General features: G+C 40.4%; 1 protein-coding gene across 1 annotated transcript in view; it reads right to left on the bottom strand.

Moving 5' to 3' along the window:
* The window catches only part of LOC139728353 (uncharacterized), a 31,688-nt gene extending 19,946 nt beyond the window's left edge, over positions 1 to 11,742 (bottom strand). Inside the window, exon 1 of the mRNA XM_071639297.1 lies at positions 11,647 to 11,742. The gene's annotated coding sequence lies outside the window, so the exon portion shown is untranslated. The remainder of the gene's footprint in view (positions 1 to 11,646) is intronic.
* Positions 11,743 to 25,451: the final 13,709 nt, after the last annotated feature.

The raw sequence follows: 25,451 nt of genomic DNA, 5'->3' as shown, positions 1-25,451 counted from the left end.
TTCTTTGGTAATATATAATTCCTTTGGGAAAGAATGAGTCAAAATATCGCCCAATAAACTCTCGCGTTTTGAACACTGGAATGAGCAGTAGGGATGCTATATAGATCATCTGAGAAGTGATGATTAACACTTGACGGCAGTAATGCTCGGTGAAGTGTAATGAAATACAAGAAAAAACTAAAATGAGCACAAGAATTTCAAAGCTGAATCTGCCAACACTGGCAAGAGAGAGATCAGCAATACCTTACCAATATCTCTCGTGCAAATTTAATACACGCCCGGAATTGTTATGATTACTTAACTTCCACAAGCGACACCAAACCTTTCTTATTGACTTTCCTGTCGCTTACAACGTCCCGGGTGGCACTCGTAAACTTTGAGACGATGAATAATTTGCTACATTTGCTTCGTACTATTCAACTACAGAAATAAAGCTTTCACCTCCGGAATCATGATTTCTCACGTATCCAATGAACAACGAGCAGATGAAACAGTTTTTACTTTTAATTGTAAAACGGAGTGGTAATTGAAGTGTTTGAAGAAAGAAAGGACTCGCATCGCGCGTTTCGTTCATCCGCATGCTGCAAAGGTAAATTACGTTTCTGTCACGAAACAAAACAAAAACAAAGCAAAACAAGTCACCAACAGGATCATAAAAAACGCTCACATGCACACACACACACACACACCAAAGAAGACAACGTGAAAAAATTGTTTTAACGGAGAATGTACTTACCAGAATGTGAATTCCTCTTTTCAACAAAGTCGATAATGGATGCGGGTTTGAAATTGCAAGCTTCAAGACGTATGGGCCAAATATCGCACTGTCGCTATAGCGCCGAGGACGGTTTAACAAGTTGATATCTACTGCGGATGACACACGCCGCACAGACTGTGATCAGAGCGAAAGCACTCGAGTTAAACACACCGCGCTGGAGCGGCGCTTGGGCGAACACGCCAACAGCCGCGCGGTGAGTGTACACACATGTGTTAGCGAACGTGTGTGTGTGTGTGTGCGTGTTTGTGCGTGGAAGTACTGAGTAGTTGTGTGTGTAAGTTGTGTATACTAGTCTGTGTGTGTGTGTGTGTGTGTGTGTGTGCGTGGACACATGAGAGTGTGTGCAGACGACAAAATTAGCGTCGTGTCGAAAGCTCCGCAGCGCACGCCGGGTCGCCTGACCACTGACTGAGGCGAACAACTGCCTGTTGTTGATATTTTAGGCGCGATCAGAGGGAGAGAGCGATCGTGCGAAAAGTTCGGGGTTGCTACTTAAGACCGCAAGCATCTGACGTCATCGCAGTTGAGACCCACGTGTGGTAGTGACTTTCAATAGTTCTTTATTTACAGTCGTCTTCATGTATTATGTCCGAAATTATACTATAATAGATATTCGTCAGGTTGCGGAATGTATACGATTATCAACTCCATGCTATTTTGGAATTGAACTTTACTTGACATTATGTGCGATTCAAGGACAAGCGCGCGCGTGTGTGTCTAATTGATAATACATAAGACCTCAACGGACAAAAACCCCAATCAAGTTTAGATTTTAACGTTTAAAACACCGCAATAAAACAAGCCACATGGGATTAAGACAAATCGGAAAGTTATACACGGCGAAAAAAAAGAAAAGAAAATCAACTGAAAATACCGAGTAGGAAATTTCACCACTTTGACAACGCAAGTTTCCAACGTGTTTCCCTGAAGATCTGAACTGCATTAAGTCGGTTGTTAATATTGATTGTTAATTGACAAAGAGATATCACAGATGTCAGCAAGAGATTGTACAGAAAAAAAAAAGAACAGATACAGGACAAAGATACATTGGGTTTTGCAAAAAGACATTAAAACCTTGCCGTCGGTATACAAAACTGGCACGTGGATTTGAAATAAAATACATGCACAGATGCATATTATATTTGCTCAACACTCTACAAACTGAACACACACACACACACACACACACACACACACAGACACACATATATAGAGTGAAAGTAACTATACCATCGAGAGATTACACGCAATGCGGTGCGAGAATTCGAGTAAACCTAAAAAAACACACGAGCTGGGAAGGAGCTATTTTGAGGGGAAAACAAACCAAAATGGGAAGGAGGGGGTGGTTAAAGAGGTTCCTGAAGAAAAACGTCCTTCCTTTATTTTTTCTTTTCTTACTTATAAGGACGAATGGAGAACTGGCATGTGGAAACATGCGATGGTAGATATTCACTCAACCTCGCATCATTAACATGACGTTTACATACTGCTATCTCGACACAATCATAGCCGTGGCCCGGTGGACTGGGCCCATTGAAATCTGACGTGTCGGTCCACCAAAATGTTAAAAAAGTAACCTTTTGCTTGCCTGATCGCAAAATTAAGATTCCAAATGAATGTTTTGCTTTTGTTTCGAGCCACTGCATTTCTTTTTCGAGCCATCAACATTTCAGATTTCAAGATTTCAGTGGCCCATCAAACCACCAAAGAGAGAGAGAAGAAAAAAAAAAGTGATGAGCCCTGGCTAAATACTACAGAGGATTTAAAACAGGAGATAATGAGTGCGGGAACTATTATGCGTTGTCTAACAGTGTTCTTACTTCACTTCACAAAGGGAGGTGTGGTTAGATTGTGAGTTCGGAAAAGTAACGAAAAGAAAAAGAAAAGAAACGAAACGAAACAAAAAGAACGAAAAGTCGCTTTGATGGTAACCGCAGTGATAATCAGACCCGAGATCTTAGGAAGACTGGAGGGGATTGGATCAAACCATGTTTAAAATCTGCAACAAGAAGTACGAAAGTCAATATACACATCAAGAAGATGGTTCAAACATTATACACTCGGGAAGAGTCTCGAAATGGATATCATATAAGCTCCCTCTCTTTGCTTTGTTGCTGCCTTTTCTTTTTCTCTCCTTTTTTTCTTAGTCTAGACTTGTTTCTGTCTACTTATTTCCGGTAGAAAAGAAAAAACTGGATTCAAATGAATACTACAAAATCTATTTCATTCATTTCATTACGAAGTCATCAATTTCGTCGAATATGCGGCACACACGCTCGGACTGCTTGTTTTTTCTTTCTTTCTGTTTGACCTACGGATTTTGGTTCGTCGCGGATCATTCGATTGAAAAATATTCAGATGTTTATTTATGTCTTCATATTACAGTTCCCAACATGGAGACCCTGATATCCATCAATCTATTTCACTTTATTGGCTTTTGTAATTTGCTGGCAAAGCCTACAATATGTCGTAGGGAAGGAACGTGCGGTTCACTCTCTTTTCCGTTTGTTCGCCAACCGTAATTCCTGCATACAAAAAACTCGGGGCATATATTGAAAGGAAAACTAATATTAAGGGTGTACTATTGAAGAATGACGACCTTTCTGCCTCTTCGACCGTATATAGCTGTCCTCAAATACGAAAGGACATTTTGCGTCTGTGACTTCAATATTCGCTAAATGACTGCGTTTCCAATATCGTACTTAAATGTTACAAAATATTCACTACGCGATACTACAAGCATGATGCACTTCTCTAGTTTACTTTCCTAAGTAGGTTTTCACTTGTTGCAGAGTTGTTTTTATTGGGCGGTTATTTCTTCAAAATCCAATCTGTTTGTTCTTGCCTTTGAAGGAAAACTATAACATGTGGAACTTTCGATGTCCAAAAAAGACATCTTCTACAAGTGTCTACCGAAAAAAAAATGTATTATCCGTACAATCAATATACAGAAGCAGTATAAAAAAGTAGAACAGTTGCCATTGATTGCTGTAAATATGATTATTTGGAACGATGTAAGCGCGAAGCAGAAGAGTAACTCGCTAAAGTTTATAGCAGAAGTGGACGTGATCTTCACTCGGATGGGCAAATGCCCAGAATCGCGCCCTCACAACGCTTGCCATTGTCACGTGGTGCGTCTGGCGCTACGACGACAAAAAAAAAAACGAGCACACTATATAACAAACAGCCAAGGGCCCTGTGTTTGTTTGGGGTTTTTTTTTTCCAAAGATATAATCGATTTTAAATTTCCTTTACACACAGGCTGCTAGAGACTTATGATAGAAATCAACTTTATAATCAATTCTAACTCTTCAAAAAACAGGGCCCAGAATCTCAACTAGCAGTAACACAGCCCGAAACGTTTAAATTACATTACATGGATCAATGGATCAACGTGGGAAAAAGTTTGACATGAAAAGTACAAAACGCGAAATCGTAACTTTCCATGCATCAATTCGACATAATAGAAGAATGAGAATCACTTTAGAATAAGCTAAATGAACGAAGGTGATTGATTATACGGAAAAGAGACCCGCGGGTCTCGCGCTCACCTGAGTATCGCAAGTTCACCTTCCATGCATTCTGGCAGATTCTTACCTGAGAACATTGGAAACTTGTGGTGGGGTAGCTTTGAGACTTTTGAATCTAGAGAACAATATTATTGAATATTCCTTAATTTCAGAGGTGCTTTCTCGCATCAAAATTGCTTGGATCCTGGATACCCATTATACCAAAAGAAGCCCGACCTTGCGAACCGAAGAGATAAGTATAATGCGGCGACATCCGTGTCCTAAGAATTTCGTAAGGCTGGCACGTTCTTACATCGCGCGACTACTCGCAGCATGTCGAATCAAATCTAAGTACGACAAACATACATATTGGCACAAACACACACAGGCATACACACACATACAGACAGATAGGTATAAACATCGTGTATACAGTTACGAATGACAAAGTTGTGTGGTAGGAGATAAAGTGCAAGGAAAGCAGACGAATGAATTGGACAGGGAATTGAATGCTATGATAATTATGCTGTGTTACATCTCGTTCACAAGAAGCCACAAAGTATACCAAGTTGTATTTGGGGGGGGGGGGGGAGTTGTCTGGTTTGTCTTACCGGAAATACTATTGCACCGTGGGGGTGGGGTGCTCATTTTGATGAGCGCGCTTAATGAGAGAAGTAAGAACCTTGAGCAAGGTCAAGAGGTGTCTAGGACGGACGTAGACCGAAGATCTCGGCAAATGATTAATTCCATCTACATCATAGTATCGAGATGGCCAAAGGACGAACGGGGGCATATGGTGGGAGTGAGAGAGAGATAAAGCACGACAAGAGTGCTGGCGTAATGTGAAGTAAAATAGGTTATAAGGAGGGGAAGATCGACAGCGCACAAGTTATCAACTAAGATCAATGTCACTATACGTCTGCCCACTACGTTCTTATTTTACAATGTAACGTAGGCCTATATGGAAGGTCGATGATTGAAATAACATAAATAAACTTAAAAACACTGAATCATCATTATTTAAAATTACCTAATTGTCGATATTTCTATCCGAATCATCATCAAATTGTAGTCATAATTATTATCTTTGTTACCTTGCTCTTTCTCGTAACTATATGGCTGTCTTTATCAGGATCATTCATTGTCTAGACTTTATTCGTTTTGATTGATTTCTATTCCATTAAAGGTCATCTCGACGTTGTCATAGCGTTACGTCGTCCATTTTTTTTTCAACATTTATTCAACATTTCCATATCGATGGAGCACATTACACTCATATACGGCAATTATACGGAAATCAGAGAGGAAGAATTGTTGAATTAGCAACTATCATCGTTAACATTTCTTATCTCCCTCTCTCTTTCTTCTTTGAGTTTCTTATTATACTTCGTAGTAGGTATCTTATGTACATGGAAACGCAAATGTACGCATTATGTATGCATATTCACACATAATGCAATAACGTCTATAAATGCTTGTAAATGACTACGTTCTAATTGTTTCGGATATATCTTGTGTTTGCTTGAAATATTCCTGTAATCTGCACGCACAAACAGGTGCACTGTTATAATCCTTTTTTCTTTTTTGTCATTGTGATTCGATTGTTGTCTACCAAGATGACGAATGAGGTAATATTTGCTAGTTTGTGATGTATACGTAAAAAAGGCACGTCATCGACCACGAGATCACCTACAGAGAACCTTAAAAAGGATATAATATGAACTGTATATACACACACCTATACAAATATATAGATAGAATAGAAAGGTAGGCATATAGAAAGACAACAAGAAAGAGGGACAAAGACGATAAAAACAAAAGGAGAAAAGAGGGACGAGAGGTCGAAAATAGAAACAGGAAGAAATCAAGCAATATCTCGCTGCGCCATCGATAAATCCATATTCTGATTGGACCATTTCGTCCCCCATCAATTATCACCGCCCTGCACGCTGTCCCCTAAAATAATGACAGCCAAACTCAGACAAACAATCCTATTTTTTTTCTCTCTATTCAATGTTTCTTTCTTCTAACGACGTAAGTGCGGAGAAAACGACATGTCGGTAATTTGTTTTTCGCGAAAACAACGCGCATTTCATGTTGGCCACGCCTATTCTAAACCATGACCACATCCCCCAAGAAGTGAGAGAAAGAGATAAAAACAGCAACAACAAAATGTAATAGTATTTCGTCAGCCGATCTAACACTGTTGAGCAATCAAATTTGCAGATCGATTCATGCGACAGCTGAAGAGAGACATCCACTGAAATAAAATTATACCGTGGAATACCTTCATTTCCATCAATACCCCTAAAAATAAAGGCATAAAACACAGAAAACCACAAACAAATTAAATACGAATTATGATTTGGCGGAAAATACAATTACAATACCGTATCGGTTAAACCAATCATTCTCTTGGTTAAAGATAGAAAATAACATATTGAAGTTGCAAATAAAAAAACAAAAAAGTGTGTGTGTGTGCGTGTGTGTGTGTGTGTGTGTGTGTGTGTGTGTTGAGCCTAAAAATGTGTACAAGAGAAGAACAGGAAACGGAGAGCTCGCATGATGTGGAAAGTCTGTTGATGTAAAACACTTTAAACAAGAACGAAGCCCTACATTTAATGTTCGATCGCAATTATGATCAACACGGGGGGGGGGGGGGGAAGGGTAGTGTCCCGTCCGTCAAATGCAACATCCGTAATGAGAGGTCACTGGAGACGTTCGTTAATTTTCTCATCTCCGACAATGCCGTCTCTTGACATTGGTATCTGCCAGGTTGATTAAGAAGCAACGGATATTCTCGAATGTAACACAACTCTAGATTGACGATGCAGTGTATATACGGACTGCATGCAAACCAGAAAAGATGTCCCATTGCATAGACAAACGAGCATGGTGACCATTTACATCGATTTCTGTGCCTGTTTTTACGACCGTTTTCTAAAGACATGTAGGTAATACCATCATGTTCTGGTGATCGTATTAATCTTGCTGCAGGGTATACGAATGCAGGCGTTTTGCTTTTTTGCATTTCACCGTGTGGTCAAATTCTAGATTGAAGTAGCTGGCTACTGGAAAAAAAAAAGAAGAAGACAACCTTCCTGGCATGAATCCTTATAGTGTTCATGACGATGATAAGGGGAATAATAAGAAGACACTTCTTCTGGTGCCTCGGATAACCGTAAGGCTAAACGACCTCTCGCGACGCAAAATGTCGTCACCAGCATTCGATCGGTTGACATGCTCCGCATTCAGGGGAATCCCCGTTGGCGTCCGTAGAATGCGACGCACGAGATTTTTGTCACCGCCCCACGACAGCTGTGATGGTGGTGAAGCCAGGACTTCGGTGGAGCATACGGTAGGGTGCCGGCAAAAATCCAAAGCTTCTCTCAAGAGAGCTTTTGTTTGTTTGTTTGTTTGTTGTTGGTTTTTTTGTTCATTTTCATCTGAGAAAACGGCTGGATAGCCCATATTCAGCTACGATAAGCTGGTGTTCCATGGGGTCCAGTTGGATGTGAGGTGGGACCACTTCACCTGGTTAAACACCCTGCTCTTTGCGATGAATGAATGAAGCGGGATCTTTTACGAGCATGAGTTGTTATTCTCACATGCACGGGACCTCCATTTTATGTCCTATCCGAGGGACAGAGTGTTTTGCCTCTTGCTAGAGGGGGCGGTATGCTTACACATAACATTGCTCAGTCCAGACTCGGGTTCGAACCCGGGCCGCGTGATCGTAAGGCAGACGCGCTACCGACTGAGCCAACTCAACGCATGGCGGGATATGGACATTACATTTGTTTGTGTGTTTGTTTGTTTGTTTGTTTATTTATTTGTTTGTTTGTTTGCTTGTTTGTTTCAGTTTCCACTTTAGAAGAGGCTGATCAGCCCATACTCAGCTGCTCTAGTTGGTCTTCCATGGGGTCCAGTTGGATGTAAGGCGGGACCGCTTCACCGGGTTAAACACCCTGCTGAGTGAATGAAGCAGGATTTTTTATTTGCATAAGTTAAGACTCTCACACACCTGCACACGTGACCTCCATTTTATGTCCTATATATTCGGCGGGCAGAGTTGTTTTGCTTCTTAGTAAAGGGAACAGTATGATTATACACAACATTGCTCAGCTAGACTCGACAATCTAGTCAGAGTCCTATGAACTGAGAAGCACACAAATTCCCTACACCTGTTAGACGTTCGTTAATCCAAAACTGAGAAGGGATTCGCTAATGTGAACATTACTTGTGGCGTTACTCCGATGGTCCGTTACTCCGAAGGTTCCTTATTTCAAAAATGAAGTGAAGTTATTCCGAAATGAAGTCCGTTATGCCAAAGGTTTGTTAATTCGGAAATAAAGGTTCGAATCACCCTCCCCCCCCAAAAAAAAAAAAACAAAAACAAAAACAAAAACAAAAACAAAAACAAAAACAAAAACAAAAACAAAAACAAAAACGAAAGAAAAAGAAAATGCGTACCAACGGACCTTATTTCGTTTGGGACTAACGAACCTCCGGAAAAGCGAACTTTTTTTTATTTTTGGATTAACGAACCTTCGGAAATAACGAACCTTAATTTTCTGTTTAATGAACCTTCAGAATAACAATCTGCTCCAAGATATACAAAGTTCGATAAGCGTCGCCACACGAGGCCGCTCTTCTGTTTTCGCACTATTGAATGTTAGACACAGCAAGAGAGGGGTGAATCTAACGATCGTTACAAGAAAAAGCAAGTGGTTGAAGTTCAAGTAGGGGAACCTCGAGCCAGATCTTTACAAACAAGGAGATGGCCTGAAGGGATAGATGTAAAGTTGAACGTGGGATAGAGTAAAAGCATTTACATGACCTCGGCGTTTCATAGAATTGGAGGGGGCCTAGCTGTAGAGAAATTTCTTATAGAGAAAATATGGAAGAGAAGTTTGAAATTGAAAGGTTGAAAAAAAAACACTGTTCGTGAAAGGCAAGGAAATAGACGAAGTAATGAGTCCATAAATTCGTCAATAATTGCTTCAGGCATTCAAAACGAGGGTGGTCTCTTTTGACGCGATGCGAATGGACTAGGGATTTCCCCGTATAAACACTAAGGTATAGGCTACAGACAAGCGTTGCCCCCTTGTTTCGCCCACCCCCTCTTTCCCTCTCTTTCTCTTGAGAAGAACATTATCTATTCACGCGACGCACATCGTGTATAATACGATGAGCTTACAGAGAAAACAGATTATAAAGGCTCATAAGATTACCTGGAGTCTCATAAAAGCCCCGACAAACGAACTTCAGTGTTCTTTTGGCACCTGTTGCTAATTTGTCTCTGCCTGCCCATAGCCAAATCTCCTGCGGGGTTATAATTCAAATTGCATTTTCCATTGTCTTCGAGTGGACCGCCTTCTCGGCGTTCACTGACCCAGACGAAGAGCCCATCTTTTCGCGCACTCGGGGGACCACTCCCGCAATTTCGGCCGAACGGCTGAATATATTGGTCCCACGTATACGATCTCCCGTAGGTACAATAAAGAGTTGTACGCTCAGTTAGTGTTCGCCGAGAAAGGGGGTTTGAATCTCGAGCAGTCCACAAGGGGTTTTGATCACTCGTAAATCATGAAACTAAGTGGGATATCATTTATTTACTTTTTTTTTTACTTTTTTCTTTTTTGGTTTGCCTTTCATATCTCACTGTGGCTCTTAGGTAGGGGTTCAATGATTGCAGAACCACATCGCGTTTACAAACACTACTTACGCCAAGCAGATTTTGATTTTTTTTTTTCCCTAGTATGTTTTGTGGACGGAGGACTTGTTAGCGCACCCGAATGTTTTAATAATTACTAGATTTTAACATAATCCGACGTTCTTGGTGAGCAAGAGTTTGAGCATTTCTAATTTCATGGAGTTGTGGATTTCATTTCGGGTATGTTTTTTTTTTTTTTTTTTTTTTTGATTGTTGGTTTGGAGTTTGTCAGTTAACTCATCAGTACGTACAGAGTTATATGATAAGTGTTTCATTGACTTTATTCGTAATTTTTAGAAGCCACGGCTGCTGGATTCCTGTTACCTTAATCTTCATTTGCAGAGAAAAAGAACTTTAGGCATTTTTTGTTCTTCTCATTCATTTTCACAAAGTTCTTTGACACTGGCAAAGACAAATTAATAGTTTCTTGTATTTCTGGAAAGTCCTATACGGGCGCTTCCCAGTGTATGTATAGTCAAAAATAGGAACATTCGCAAATACGGGGCAAAACAAAAACAAAAAAAAAAAGCTGATGCTTGGATCGCTACTCCAGCGTCGATGCCGATAATGGATCCCAGTCAAAACTTCACTGCCATTGGTATATATGATTGCAGGGCCAAAAGAATGGTAAGATTTTGCGATAGCATAACCGCTTATCTTCGAGCAGAACAGACTTACACCCTGGCCACTTTTATCAGCCGTTGACTTTCATGTCAGGGTTTTATGGTTTCATACTATATCTCATACTCCCAAAGGTGTCATGGGGTCGAAAGAAAAGTTAAAACAAAGAGTAACGTTGAAAGTTACGGAAGTTCACAAAACTACTTGGCAGCGAGTATGAAGATGACTGTGCATACGTAGTAAAAACAAACAAACAAACACACAAACAAATTTGAAATTTGAATTGAAAAATTCTTAGTGTAAGCAAGACGAATGACACGCGCACGAACTTAGACGTCCCACACTTCCGGTCAAACGCGTATCATACACTGCGATGGATCAGTGCGCCTATTGCAACCTCGTCAACTGCAGATATGAACTTATCGGTTCGGCGACGTGGCACTCGCCATACTATATAGCGTAACCTCGTTCGCATCCCGGGAGTTTCTCCTCGGGCGCTTACCTCTGGACGACCGTCCCAGAGGTACACTTCGGATGACTTCTTCCAAGACTCGACAATCCCTCCGGGAAGAAAGCCCTTGCATTACTCACGTAGGCCCTACTACGACAACTGGGATGGGGGCCAACAGTCAAAAGGCCACCAACGTATGTGGTAAATCAGTGGATTCTACAACACTATATACGCGCATGCGCGGAAGGTTGCGAGATAAATGCCCTGACACGAGTGGGCACTGTCATTGTTTAGAAAGCGTAAAACAGACGCCGTTGGTTTAACAGTTTGATACAATATACTGTCATGCTACGACGGGCTCTAATATACATCGTCTGTGTTTTCCTCCCACAATCCGGACAACAGACCAACAATTTTTGATCTTATTAATAACATCATGTTCACTTTTGAAAATCAATGTCGTAAATCAATAATCTTGAAGGTTGGCAGAGTGACTATTCTTTTAAACGTTAAGATATTTGAAATAAAAAAATGATATGGGGGAAAGGAAAAAGTTGTCATGCTAACTAACCTGGACGGGATAAGTCGTCAAATGCTAGTCGTGTCAATGGAAGTCTTTTATTTCATCCCTGCAGTAGGTAGCGTCGCCGGCACAGCCAAAAGTGACTAGAATGGAAGACTACGGAGGATCGCGTGTCTGAGGTAGGGGTTTTCATTGACTCCGAACCTGCATAGGAAAAACATTGAAGAAAGGAAAAAGAACGCGTTACTTTCATTTATATTCTTTCTATGTGCTGCAGAAGTGTTCAGTAATGTGATGACTTTACCCGATTTGATTTTTTTTTTCTCTTCAATGTATGAGGGCAAATACTTTGAAACCTCGACTACGTCATCTGTGTACGTTATGTTCAAAAGCTTGGTGCAATGGTGATGCACTATACTGAAGAATGATGATAAAAGTGATGGAATGAACCGTTTGTTTTCACACTCAAAGATTCCGAGACAGCTCAATCTACCGGTATGAGAATGTTTCCAATCATCCCAAGCTTCGACGTTTGAATCTGATCATCAGTGGCAAAGTGGCATGGCAAAAGGCCTATAAAAAAATGTCACAATAGCGTCACACGGAGAGATAAACCATGTTTATTTGCGACGGCCATTCTCCCACAAATTCCTGTTTTTAAATGCATTTTTGTGTCTTGTCGGCATTTCGTAGACACTGAGGAGTACAGTTTGCTGGGCGTTAGATATGATTCCTATTTCCGGCTAACCACTGAGTGATGCTATACCATTGCCTTTAGAAAAAAAAAAACACATCAAATGTACTTGGAAAGAATTCCTACAAGTAAGGGATTCCATACGTAATGTTTTCCCAGTTAAAATCAAGTAATTCAGTTTAAGCAGACGTAAGTTGATGGGAACACTTTAGCGATGACTATCAAGTTCTGTTACGATGAGATACCTTACACATTACGCGAAAACAGTTTATACGTTTAAGAGACATAATATCACCTCATAAATTTACAGAGACACACATGATTCTGCAATTATTAACTAAATGTAGAAGTCGTCCTCGCATACTTGCTGCGTCGATTTACACACACTTCGCACTACATAGCGTGGATAAGTGAAGACATTATAATATCGAGATCTTATACTGCATCGGTCAGAGAGTAAACACATACATCGAATTCGACACAGATAATACGTTTACTCGATATGGTCATTTTGCTTTCATTTCAACTTCTCGGTTTCCTGAAAGAAGACACAGAGAGAAGGAGAGACAGGGGTAGAGAGAAGGAGAGATAGGGGTAGAGAAAAAAAAAAAGACCAAAACGGAAAAAGGAAAAAGGCAACAATGCGCGTCACTTTTTGCCCCGTTTTCGCCTATTCACCAGGTCTAGAGATGACTGTATCATAAGGGTGGAGCTAAAAGAGGAATATGGGCCACCACGAAAGGTTGCCATGGAGACCAATACGCGCTGAAGGATATAGGGACTCACAGCCACTCGGATGCGGATCCCTGGGAACGAAAGGTCGGCTTCCGGGCCGCTATACTGGCATCATCACAGATAGACATGCCGGTGGAGGGAGAATGAATTGCAGCGATGCAAAATGAAAGGATTGCAATCCAAGACCTGGAAACGTATGACATCTGCATGCTACCAACGGCGTCTTTTTGTTATATCTTAGCATGTACCCCAAGGTTTCTTTAAGTAAAACTGTAAAAAAAAAATTTAAAAAAAACCACGAGCATATCAAATGACTCACATCAAAGGGACATTCCTGACATTTTCTTTAATAATTTCACATCATGTACTACATACATCGATAGTAAATCGATAGTGTCGTGAGTAGATTTGTGGAATTCATTTTGCTCCTACAGCAGATAAACCAATAATCTAAAAAAAAAATCAAAGACATATTACACCAAGGTATATTACACACTAAACAAAACAAGGATGATGACATATAGGACGCTCACATAATTTTTCCAGTAATGTAGTATTGTTAATTCTACTACAGTACCAATTGCTTAACAACTTCACCTGTGTCGGTTTCATGCATGCTTTCTTCTTTTGCTCTGCTTCCTTGAGCGCCTAATCATGCATTATTATGTGAAGCTGCTACGTCATCATCCTCGTTCAATGTGATTCGTAATGAATTTTGAAAACATTTTCATTCCTCATCCAAATCACTACAAATTCTAAAACTCTGTATCCAGTTTAAGCAACTTATAATTACAGAATCGATGTTAAAATGCTCAAGTCTGAAAATCATCCGGAAGTCTCCTCAATATTCAGTGTAATAAAATGTTGTATTGCATAACGTAAGACTGTTTCGTATAAATTCTCAAAATGTGTAATGCAAACTCTCTCACACTCTCTCCCTTTCTTTTATCTCTCTCTCTCTCTCTCTCTCTCTCTCTCTCTCTTACTCTCTGTCCCACTCTCGCCCACAGTTCATTGTCTGATAAAATTTTGACATGAGCACAGAACTTCTTTTCTTTTATTATAATTTTCTTCACCTTGTTTTCTTGCCTGCTGTATTGTGTCTTCTTTCGTCTTGCATACCCACTATGCTTTCTGTAGATTGTTTGTTCGTTGTTTTTTTTTTTTTAAACAAAGGAGTGAAGGGGAAGACTTTTTTTTTAGTGTGCTTGTTTATTGCTTCCATGCTCCTCCCGAAACGGAACATGACCTTTGAAGTCAAGGTCTCAGGATGCCAAAAGGCAACAGAATACACTGCTCAGCTGAAATACGAGCCGCTTCGAGACATAACGAGTGGTTAAACAAAGCGTGTACGCACATCAACGCTACGAGTTGCCCTGAAGCTCAATTGCTCGTACGGAATCACTCGTGCTACTGTAATAGTGACAAGTGTTCTTTGTTTCTCTACTCATCCAGAGTTTTTTGTCGTTCTCCTTTTACGTCGTCTTCGCCATGTCCCTTCCTCTTCAGCGGTCGTGTTTTCCAGCGCGGATGTTCATGCGACTACACGACCCGTCGCTCTAGGATGTTTCTTTACCCTTTGTGGCAAAATCTGGGTGAGCATTTCCTGTCTAGCAATCGATCCATTGAATAAATGCATTACTTTTTTCTTTTCTTTTTTGCTTCGCCCTGCATGATTCTCTTTCCTCTCTTTCCGATTTTTTTTCTCCTTTCTTTTTATTTCTGGATCGCTTTATCTGGCTTTCTACATTCGGACATCACGAGCAGCACACTTTTAGAAAATGGACTTTGGTAATACATTAACTTAGGATATTTTTTTTTCTAAGTTCAGGCGAGATCACCCCTCACTAATGACTCAAGCCCGCAGCATCAACGCTATGCATGTCTTTGAAAGGGAAATATGACACACATATACCTTTGAAATACGTATAATCTCCCCCAAACTGCTTTGAAAAGAATACATTTCCAGTCTAGAAAGAAACAAATTGTTTTCTTTGTTTATCCCGTGCCTACTATTTTTACTGCACAAGTGTACACTACATGCTCTCACTGGACTGTATCTTAAAAACAACAACAACAACAAAAATCCTCAAATTTATTGTGTCATGCATGTCTTAAGCCCCGGGTAGCATCCGGGTAACGTCCGGTCCGGGTAGCGTCCGGCCGGATAACTTTTTTTTTAACCCTGTCTGCTAAAACGGTTCCCGCAAAATGTTGCTCTGACGTTGTCGCGTTAACTTTTGCCAAATTCTACCCTAGCCAGCTATAATACGGTAAATACCGCGACATTACCCTGACATTACCTGGGTAACCCTTCAGTTATAGAACGCAACTGCAGTAAACACGCATGTGCAACATTGCAAGACAGAATAAATTGACACACCGCGCACCGATCACGTGCATGGATTGTATAACCACTGATTTCTATAAGATTATGGAGCTACAGCTTCATGATACAGTTGAGATCAGTGATTGTAATCCTGTTTTGTTGACGCGCGGCGCTGGCCGGTGGGCGGGGTATTTGCACCCCATTAGTACCTCCCTGCTGAAACGTACCCGGAGAAGGTTTTTGGTGTGTGTGTCTCGCTCTCTTCTGCTGTTTTATTGCCCGAGGTTAGGAATTCTATGTTCTCCTGACGTTGTCGCGACGTTAGGCCCATTTACACTTGCTTGGAAAAATCGCGATTTTTCTAAAATCGCGACATTTGGGTGTAAGTTGCTAAGCAACTACACCCAAACGCCCTCGAAACATCGCCAGAAAAATCGCCAGCCGGAGTGCGATTTTTTGAAACATCGCGAAGTTTGAGGCGAAGTTAGCGAGTGTAAACCCAAGCTGCAGAAATATCGCGATTTTTCATCACGTGACTCTCGGTATCGGATTGCACCGGGAGTTTACGCGCGCTCCCGATCCCTCTTTGGAACGTGTAGAGAGCACGTCGGTCACTGGCCAGAGTACTAGTACACGGTATAGACAGCTGTGTACAGGTCTAAACGGCCGATCCTCGGTCGGCTCGTGGTCTCTCACCTCACCCTCCCTGATGAAACTAGTACACTGTACGTGAAAACTACTACTGGTAGCAAACCTGAAGTTCTCCAACCACGTATCATCACCCCATGACAACTTAACAAAATAATGTTCTCCCAGAAATGCGTTGATTCAGATTGTGGGAGTGCCGTACTGCTCTCGATATATATACGTTGTTTGTGGAATACAGGACTCAGGAGTACGTAACAAGTGTAAGTTCTTGCTGTCGCCTGTTAAGATACCAGTCCTAACTTCCAAGTCTTATATACTTCCCACTTTCGTCATATTGGCGAAATTTCATGATCCTCCTGAATGCTGCTGTAGATGAAGTTTTACACACCTACTACGTATGTAATATAGCAAGCTATATAGTTTTACCGTAAGTAAACAGTCTCGAGAAGCACAAATTTATGTGTGCATTGTACTGATAAAAAGCCCTGGCTCAACGTTGTGATCAAAATATACTGCACTGCAGTGAAAACGAACAGAATAGCGCGCGCTTCCACTCGGCTACCGTGTTGAAAACAGGTAAATTACGCATGCGCACTACCGACCAAAAAATCGCGATGTTTCGTGAAGCTCAAACTTCGCGTGCTTTTGCGCAAGTGTAAACGGTGGAACCAAAATATCGCGATTTTTAAAATCGCGATGTTAGTAAGTGTAAATGCGGCTGTTGTCGCGGTAAGGTCTATTAAAACGGGACCTCAGACGTTTAAAAATGACTCCTAAGAATGACTGAGGTTTTGGAAGACAGCACACTAGATAACACACACACACACACGCACACACTCATATACAAATGAACAGCATTGGAATGCTTCCAATTCAGCACGATTCCACAGAGCAATCAGGGAGATACTGAATGCATTTATCATACGGGCAAATATACTTCTCAAGCAGAGATATTTTGATATTCTCTCATCCAGACAAGATACTGACATTTTTTGGAAGAATCCTTCACGGAGAAGGCTTGGCAGCTCTGCAATCCTCCAATTGCCCATCACATATTTATGTTCTATAGTTGCCTCTAGTGGTGAAACAGATAGTCAGCTTTTTCATTTGTGATCTCAAGTCTGGTGAACAGAACAGGAAGGTGACGTCTCTCTCACGTCCGTGTGTACGATTGCTTTGTTTTTGTTTGGTTCTGTGTTGCTACAAATTTCATGTTATATAACTTATGATGTACATTGTAAACCCCATCATCGTAAGCGAACTACTGGAGGTAAGTACTTTTTTGCCAAATTATTGAAAGAATTTTCGATTATTCGGAAACGAAAATACAAAAGTTCCGTCCACTGCCTAGTAATGACATTAATCATTCACCGAGAAACGTGACAAACATTCGGCTATAATAGTTACTTTACGTCATAAAAACTTGACAAACTGCTTATTCATCCTCCTGCTGCTATAAAACTGACAGAAACACAGGCTTTATGAAATGAATTGCAACACACACACACACACACACACACACACGAAAGACAATATGCCAATGTGGTGTGCGCATTATGAGGTTGCACACTTCAACAGAACATTCCCGCTCTTATATAAACAACCCTTTATGCGCTTTTTTTGCAGCTCTTTGAAAAAAAATTCCACGCGACGATATCCGCAGTGCCCAAAATGGTCTCCAAAATGACACTGCCATAATCACTATACAAACTACAAACACTCTCCGTGAACGCAGACCTCTGCCAAGCAAGCAGATCATATCCACACATTGTGATTTCCACCCAAAATTAAAAACGAATGAATGAATGAATAAATAAATAAATAAATAAATATATAAATAAATACATTCATACATACATAAATAAATGAATAAAAAAAATACAACTAAATAAACCACGGCTATTCGGATCAATACCAAAACTAATCATCTGTTCCTTGTGTCATTACAAACTTTTCCTGAAAATTTCAATCAAACAGACAAAGAAAACAACGCTGGCAAAAGCATAACCTCCTTGGCGGAGGTAAGTAAAACACAATTTCATACACTGTTATGTCTGAGATGCAGTGTAAATTTTGAAGCATACAGGTTCTGCACTGGGTGCTGGAAAAGGCGGAAAATGACAAGGTCAGAGACATGGGCCCTTAAGCAGGAACATCGCTTAGCAAAGCAAATACACAACGAATAAACCAAAACGAACGACGACTTCACCTAGCAATGACTCCTGCTCTAGAGCTAGCAGAAACTCAGCAGGATGTAATGACGGTCAGATTTCTTTTTCATTTTCTTTTCCTTTGTTTTTGTTGTTGTTGTTCTAGGAAATTTACGATACATGTTCTGACATTGCCGCAAGAACAACTGGAAGACAGCAAATAATTTTCCTCGTTCAATATTATATCGTTCGATTTCCTTCCGTGTAACACATTCAATTGCAATGCATAAAGTGAAAGCATGTACCATATTCAGGTTACTCGGCCAACCGCATTTCCATGGCAACGAAAAAAAAAAGAAGATGTGCTGCTGGTATTGCGGAGAGCCTAAAATAATTCCGGAAAGAGGAGAAAGGGTGGATATTATGTTCGTATTTTCGTCTTCTTCGTTTCAGTAGCCTTTGTGCTGCATTTGCTCTCTGCAGAGATTTTGGAAATCGTCATGAAATATTCATGTCATGGCTTGCAACGACGAACACCATATTATGCTCTGTCGGATTCTAGCTTGATTCAGTGCTGACATTTTGTTTGCAACGAATCATCCTAAAGCTATTCTTGCTCGCTATGACGACAATATCTTCCTTTGAGTGAAATTCTTCAAAAAACAAAAACGAAAACAAACAAACAAAAAAACAAACAACTTTCTGAACTCTTTGCTCCTTCGGCGAGTTTGGTGAACTTATTTACTCCAGATAACTACATTTCTATGGTTTGACGCCGTTTCTTTTGGTCATTTCTATATATACTGATACATTTATACGTGTATATTAATATAAGCATATATATATATATATGTATATATATATATATATATATATATATATATATATATATAATATAATATACATTTACCAGCTAGCACAAGAATTTCATAGGGTAAAAATAACTTCTCCTTCTTTTGAGCCCTTGATTTCTGCGGAATATTTTTTTTGGTACATTTCAGACACAGAGATTATCTCGAATCTCTAAATTGCTAGTTGTATCCTCAAAATTGGCAGCCCATTTAGAAAGATTAAAGTCAGCCTTTTTGTCTTCGTCCTTTTCTTTTTCTACCGCATTTAATATTGGCTTGTAACTTGATACGAAACCTGACCACCCTCACGCAACACTGTCGACTTCTGAATACCCATTATTGTAAAAACAGAAATGTTCGCGTGCATTTTAATTTCACGAATTTCGCGAGCGCCAAGATTTGAGAAATTGGAATACACGCGAAAGTTCTTGTCTCCAAGAACGTAGGCAAGAACTATTGCCAGTGGCAATTCGCGAAACTTTCATGCCGCAATAAAGGCCGTCAGCTCCAATTCGCAAAAATATCATGCCGTAAAAATATCTTGCTTCCTAGTACAGTATCATGAACCCTCCTATACGAGGTCATGAGACCAAAGCGACATGAACTTTACTCTGCATAGAGAAGTGTTCAAAAACATACAGCAGAAAACACAAAACAGAAAAAAAAAACAATGACGTTTTCTATAATTTAGACTCAAATTGCAATATACGGACAAGCGTTTCTCGCGACAAGCTTGCCCGACACAGCAAAGACGTGTGAATGCATGATAATGAAGTTCGAGACTTGCATAAAAATTATCACGGAAAAAAAATGCATTCTGTGTACGAACAAGAACTCAATAGATCGGTCATATGTCATCGTCATAACATAACAGGTTTTGTATAGTGGTAGAGCGGACTCAACTTTCCACACACGCCCCCTGTCCACTGTGTGTGTGTGTGTGTGTGTGTGCGCGCGCGCCTCTCTCTTTCTCTTTCTTGCGCCTTATGTGAAGACAACATCGGCAAAATTAATACTTTCTTTGCCTAGCAGAAAGCTGAATAAGGAGAACTCGCTAAATATAAAAGTGCCATTTTAATATATAAGTGTCATTTTAATTATAAAAAGTGTCAGTTTTGTTCTTTAATTTTCATGGACGCACTTGATCCGCGAGTCACTATTATGACATATAAGATGACAAAATAATGCGCGTTTCCTCGCAAAGCAACTCTTGTGAGGATGTTTTTGGAAGGCTTATCAAAGCGAAGTGTTGTTCGATCGGCGTTCAATACCTGTCTCATTCGTTACCATGGTATCTCTACCTTACAAATGTGACTGCCATAGTTCGACTAGTACTGTAAGGTGGGGGGGGGGGGGGAAAGCAGATCCAGTCTTGTAAACAATAAAATGGTACAAACGCCTCTATTCGTCTTTTCCTATACATGTGTCAATACAAAGCATCCGATCTTTTGCATCATTCTTTGTAAACCTAGCGAGGGCGAAAATTGATGTTGGTTATAACCAATAAACAGTTCCTGCGTCACTAGCGACGTCAGAGTTATCTGTACACACAATGCAAAAAGAAAAGGGGACAAAATGGAAAGAAAAAAATGCCCCCACTTCGGAAGGTGAAGAAATGTTGGTAAGATTCGAATCTATTATGATCATTTCTTTCCCGCCTTGGATGGGGAACGGCGCGAATGAAAACGTTTACGTCAGGGAAACATCTAATTACGTCACAGAGCGGCCAATTCTCCTCCTCCCCCCCCCCCCCCCCCCCATTCTTCTGTATCTCAGTAGACAATTAATGTGACGATGCAAATGAAAGAGTCACAGAAAAACAATGTGTGCTTTGTGAGATGACTGTCATACCTGAAGCGGCCGTCTAGAAGAAAAAAAAAGTACAAAGGTTGCTGCAGTGTGTGGTGGTACAATCTACGTCGGTCGGCTGACTGGCTGTTCATACGTTGCCACGAACGCAGTTGAATGACACGCACAAACTTCAGATTCCTTAGCACTTGCCGTCAAACCGGGAAATGATTATAATGCTCATTTCACAGTGTAAATATCATGCACTTAGAACACTGTCTACCAATATTGTAAAGTGGCAATCCGTTGGTTGGCCATGCATATTAAGTATGTGACTGTATTTCTTTGGAAGTGAAAGTAAAAGACAAGAACATAAACACAGACCATATCAGTTACTGTGTAATGGATTTCCGGGTCGCCACAGAACAATGCGCTCTTGACAAAATTGCTGTTCTATATTTGACCACCGTATGTACATGAGAAGTAGAATAGTTCCGGTTTCTGAATGATGTGCTTTTGGCAGTCGAATCGCTTTAACGCGAAGAATCAAGCGGAAGCGACTCTTATTAAAGCTGTTTGTCTTGGCTAAGTAATAACGCGAAGATTGATATCACATTACAATCACCGCTATGGGAAAAGCATAAAAAACTTTCATTTCATAATGAAAACAAAAAACACTATTTGTTTTGTTTTGTTTTTAAGAGTAAAATCTTGCTTTATTGTATCTGTTCGCACATATACCTGAACTTTTAGTGCATTTTTTTGTTGTGATCAGAGCTCAACAGGTTACTGCATTGTTATGACAAGTTCACCTTCATATACATGTGAATTGAGAGAATGCAGCAATATCAATAGAACACATCAGTGAAAGTACGAGGAAAATCGGACAATCCGTTCAAAAGTTATGAATTTTGAAATTTCAGTGTTGTCATTGGTGTACGAGAAGACCTCTAGCTTGTGATGTCACATGCGTAGAACGATATAAAGTAAATACTTTAAAAAATCAATATATTTTCACTTTTTCGCATAATAAAACAGCACTTGACTTGTCTCTTTGAGTATAGGCAGGGGGAGTAATATCATCCTCAGCATGCTCAGCACACATCAGTGACAAGTCGAGGGAATGCGTACTGATTATTAAAAAAATTGAATTTTTGTGAGATTTTCTTTATATTTTCTTTATATTGCTCTACACAATCATGTGACATTATAGACTGTGGTATAATCTTCTCAACCAGCAATGACTGAAATCTCAAAAATTCGTATCCTACGAACAGATTGTCCGGTTTTCCTCAAACTCTCACGGATGTGTTCTACTTATGTTGTTGCGTTCACTCATACCACATGCCTATGAAGGTGTACATGTCCTTTAAGCTCCATTTCAACCGAAACTATCATCATTTTGATATAGTAACAAAAGATAAGGCTCCTCTCCTTCAATTCCGTGATATCCGCGCTCCCTTGAACAGCTGCCAATCATGGGAATTCTCACCAGCTATACCCCCCCCCCCTCCTCTCCTTCTCTTTCTTTTTCTTCTCTGTCGACATCGTCACCTTGTTTGGAGGAGTGAACAACACTGATTCGTCTAATGAATGATACGGTCACTATAATGACCATCGCCACGAAAAACAAGATGATGATTAGCCGAAATCAGGTCTTACGTAGACTGGAACCTTGAGTATACTTTCTCCTTTTTCCCTTTCTTTTCCTTCTGATATGTCTTTTCCTTCATCTTCTTCTCATGTTTTTCGAATGTTACATGTCCGCCCATCGCCCTGAAGACGTTGGCAGAAAAGAACAACGACAGAAAAGTCGCTGATGCTCATAATCATGACCACTATATACGGGAAAAGAAAAACAAAATCTAAAAAAAAAACCTAAGCTGGAGGTCGTGATATCCACAGCGACAAAATAATCGCGTGTCGACAGAAAAACAATATGAATTTGATGAAAATGTCTACTAAATATACAGCAAGCACACACAAACACAAACACACATACACACATAGGCCTACGTATACATAAGACAGAAAATTCAATCTGTCTTCTCACAAAAGGAAAACTAAATTCGATGTCACATTAATGTTAATAATAGATGTTCTTTGTAACATGGCAACATTTTGACTAACAAACACCATTTGATGTAATATTTTGGTGAAGGGAATGGCAGTGTGACTATCTTTTTACACTACCAAGTATATTGAGCAAACAAAGCTTTCATTCGAATTCCTTCGAATAACGGCGGAAATTACAGGAGCTTGAAAAACAACACCAAACAAATAAAACTAATAAAAGAAAGCAATACTCAGAATGACATCCCCCCCCCCAAAAAAAAATGTGCTTATTACGCTCGTTTTACATTTTGTTTACGTTAATTGTGAAATGTCCTTCTTAATAACGTACTTGACATGGAATCCAGCAAACTGGAAATTAAGCTGGCAAACCAATACACAGTAATCACCAGCTGCGTGTGACTATACGCACTTTTTATGGGTATGGGTATTTGTGGTTGTTCTTCTTTTTAGTCTTCAGAGTTGTTGGTGTTGCTGCTGCTGCTGCTGCTGTTGTTGTTGTTGTTGTTGTTGTTGTTGTTTTTGTTTTTGTTGTTGATGATGATGATGTTGTTGTTGTTGTTTGCTGTGTGAGGCCGAATCAAATTAAAGTTTGAAGACGACGAACTGAGGGGTGTTCGGGTAGTCGCCACACTGAACGACTAGAAACATGTCAATCGATCAACTGTTTGTCGGATCTGCTCGGAACTTTTTTCGGAATCGCTCGGAATTTTGTCGGATTCTTCCGGCATTAGGCCTCATCAATGCCGCAATGGCTACAGCATTCTTTCCGCACCAAGCCCGACCCGTTCGGATTTGCTCGGCACGAGTGTCGCATCCGGTCGGCAACATGCCGTATCCGTTCGACAACACCTCGGATCCGTTCTACGCGTCTGCATAAAAGGACCTCGATACACATTCACTCAGTAAAGGACAAGAATGGACTGACGAAGTACCTTCGCAGCGACTTACAACGCTTTAGAAAAGGCATCTAAATGTAAGTTTCAGATAACCTTTATTTTCTTTTTTGTAACTGTAACACTCACGTACACCACAGTAAAGTAGCCGTAGTTCCGATTTAAAAAAAAAAAACAACACACACATTATACGCCACGAATGCGTAAATAAACTGTTTTTAGTAGTTACATGAAACGAGAAGGTAAAAAAAAAAAATGCATCCGGATGCCACTGTTTTATGCTGCTTTCCAGCGGAGTACGGAGTTTTAAAAAAAAAAAAAATCACACACAAACAAAACAAAAAAAACACGATAATCGCTTCAGCCATGAGTGCAAGCGATCAAACAGCCTCAAAAAACACACAAACAACAAAACAAAAAACGTGGACGTGCGCTTGCCATATGAGATGAATGCCAAGCGTCAAAGGCGGCGGCCTGCGCAACGAAGGGATCACCGACTTCCGTCACCCTTCAGGCTCATCGCCAAAGGGGCCTCGAGAAGAAATCCGTGGCGTGCTATCGAGTCAGCTACGCTCCAGCTAATTTCCAGTGATAACGCCATCTTTCGGTTTAAACATTACAGTAATCGCTGAAGAGAGGCGGCAGATGTGATCGTTATTACAGTATAGGCGAGTATAAAATATACGACGAAATACACCGAGGTGAGGGAACTCCCATGGTGCAGGGAGGTGCTCTGTATGGTGGTATACAGAAAGTGCTCTGTGTTCCTGCGGAGCTTTCTGAATTTTGAATTTTGAGCACCCACGACATTGTGTACAAAATTAATGTATCTGTTGACAAGATAAAAAAATAATATGGACGCCAACCCGGAGACTTTTGGGGGCATTAATGACCCTTGACTTCGCATAGTGCTGTCCCGTCTCACAACGTACAAATTGAAGGTCGACTCTCGTTTGTCCCATTTGCAGGATTAATTTCCGTCTTCCTCCTCACTCCGACATCAAAGACATTCGATCTTCTGGGTGTATCTCATAGAAAACGAAATCTGCTCCTTCAATGGAGCCCCACAAAAAGCATTAATTGTGACAAAGTATACTTTCGTGTTTTGGTTTTTGTTGTTATTGTTTTGTTCTGTTTTTGATCCGATACCAATACATGGTGAACACCTGATAGGTTGACGGAACTTCAGAGTATGGTATTTAATTTCTAACAAGTCAGTAAAAATGGCACGCCCCTCCCCCTCCCCCCCCCCCCCCCCCCCCCCCCCCCCCAAAAAAAAAACCCCAAAAAACAGATATATAAGAAGCAAAATATACATTGTAATACTGATACAATAAGTGAAAGTATTACAGGAATGATTAATCATTCAAACAATCAAGCAATAAAGAACAAGTAAAAGTATAACACAAAAGAAATCCAGGAAGTACATATTGCTGGTCTATAGGCGTACATCATAGTAATTATAATAATAAGCCTATAGTTCAGCACACCCAGCTTGGTCACACCGGGATGGTGTCGGGGTACTTCTCACACCTCACTGGTGTCACTTAAGGCGGTTCGGAAAGATCAAACGGGCGACTTTTCTTGTACACAGATATGCGATCACTTGCCGAGATGTCACCGTATATACGGTGTGCAAAATAAACAGATGGAAAAAACAAATGTGATTGCTTCCAAATAGATAGCAGA

This window comes from Diadema antillarum, unplaced genomic scaffold, assembly GCF_040938485.1.
Source record: "Diadema antillarum isolate AM-2024a unplaced genomic scaffold, OU_Dant_1.0 seq00000175_RagTag, whole genome shotgun sequence".
Taxonomy (NCBI): domain Eukaryota; kingdom Metazoa; phylum Echinodermata; class Echinoidea; order Diadematoida; family Diadematidae; genus Diadema; species Diadema antillarum.
Note: the sequence above shows the minus strand (reverse complement) of the source record. Positions and strands in the feature narration are given on the sequence as shown.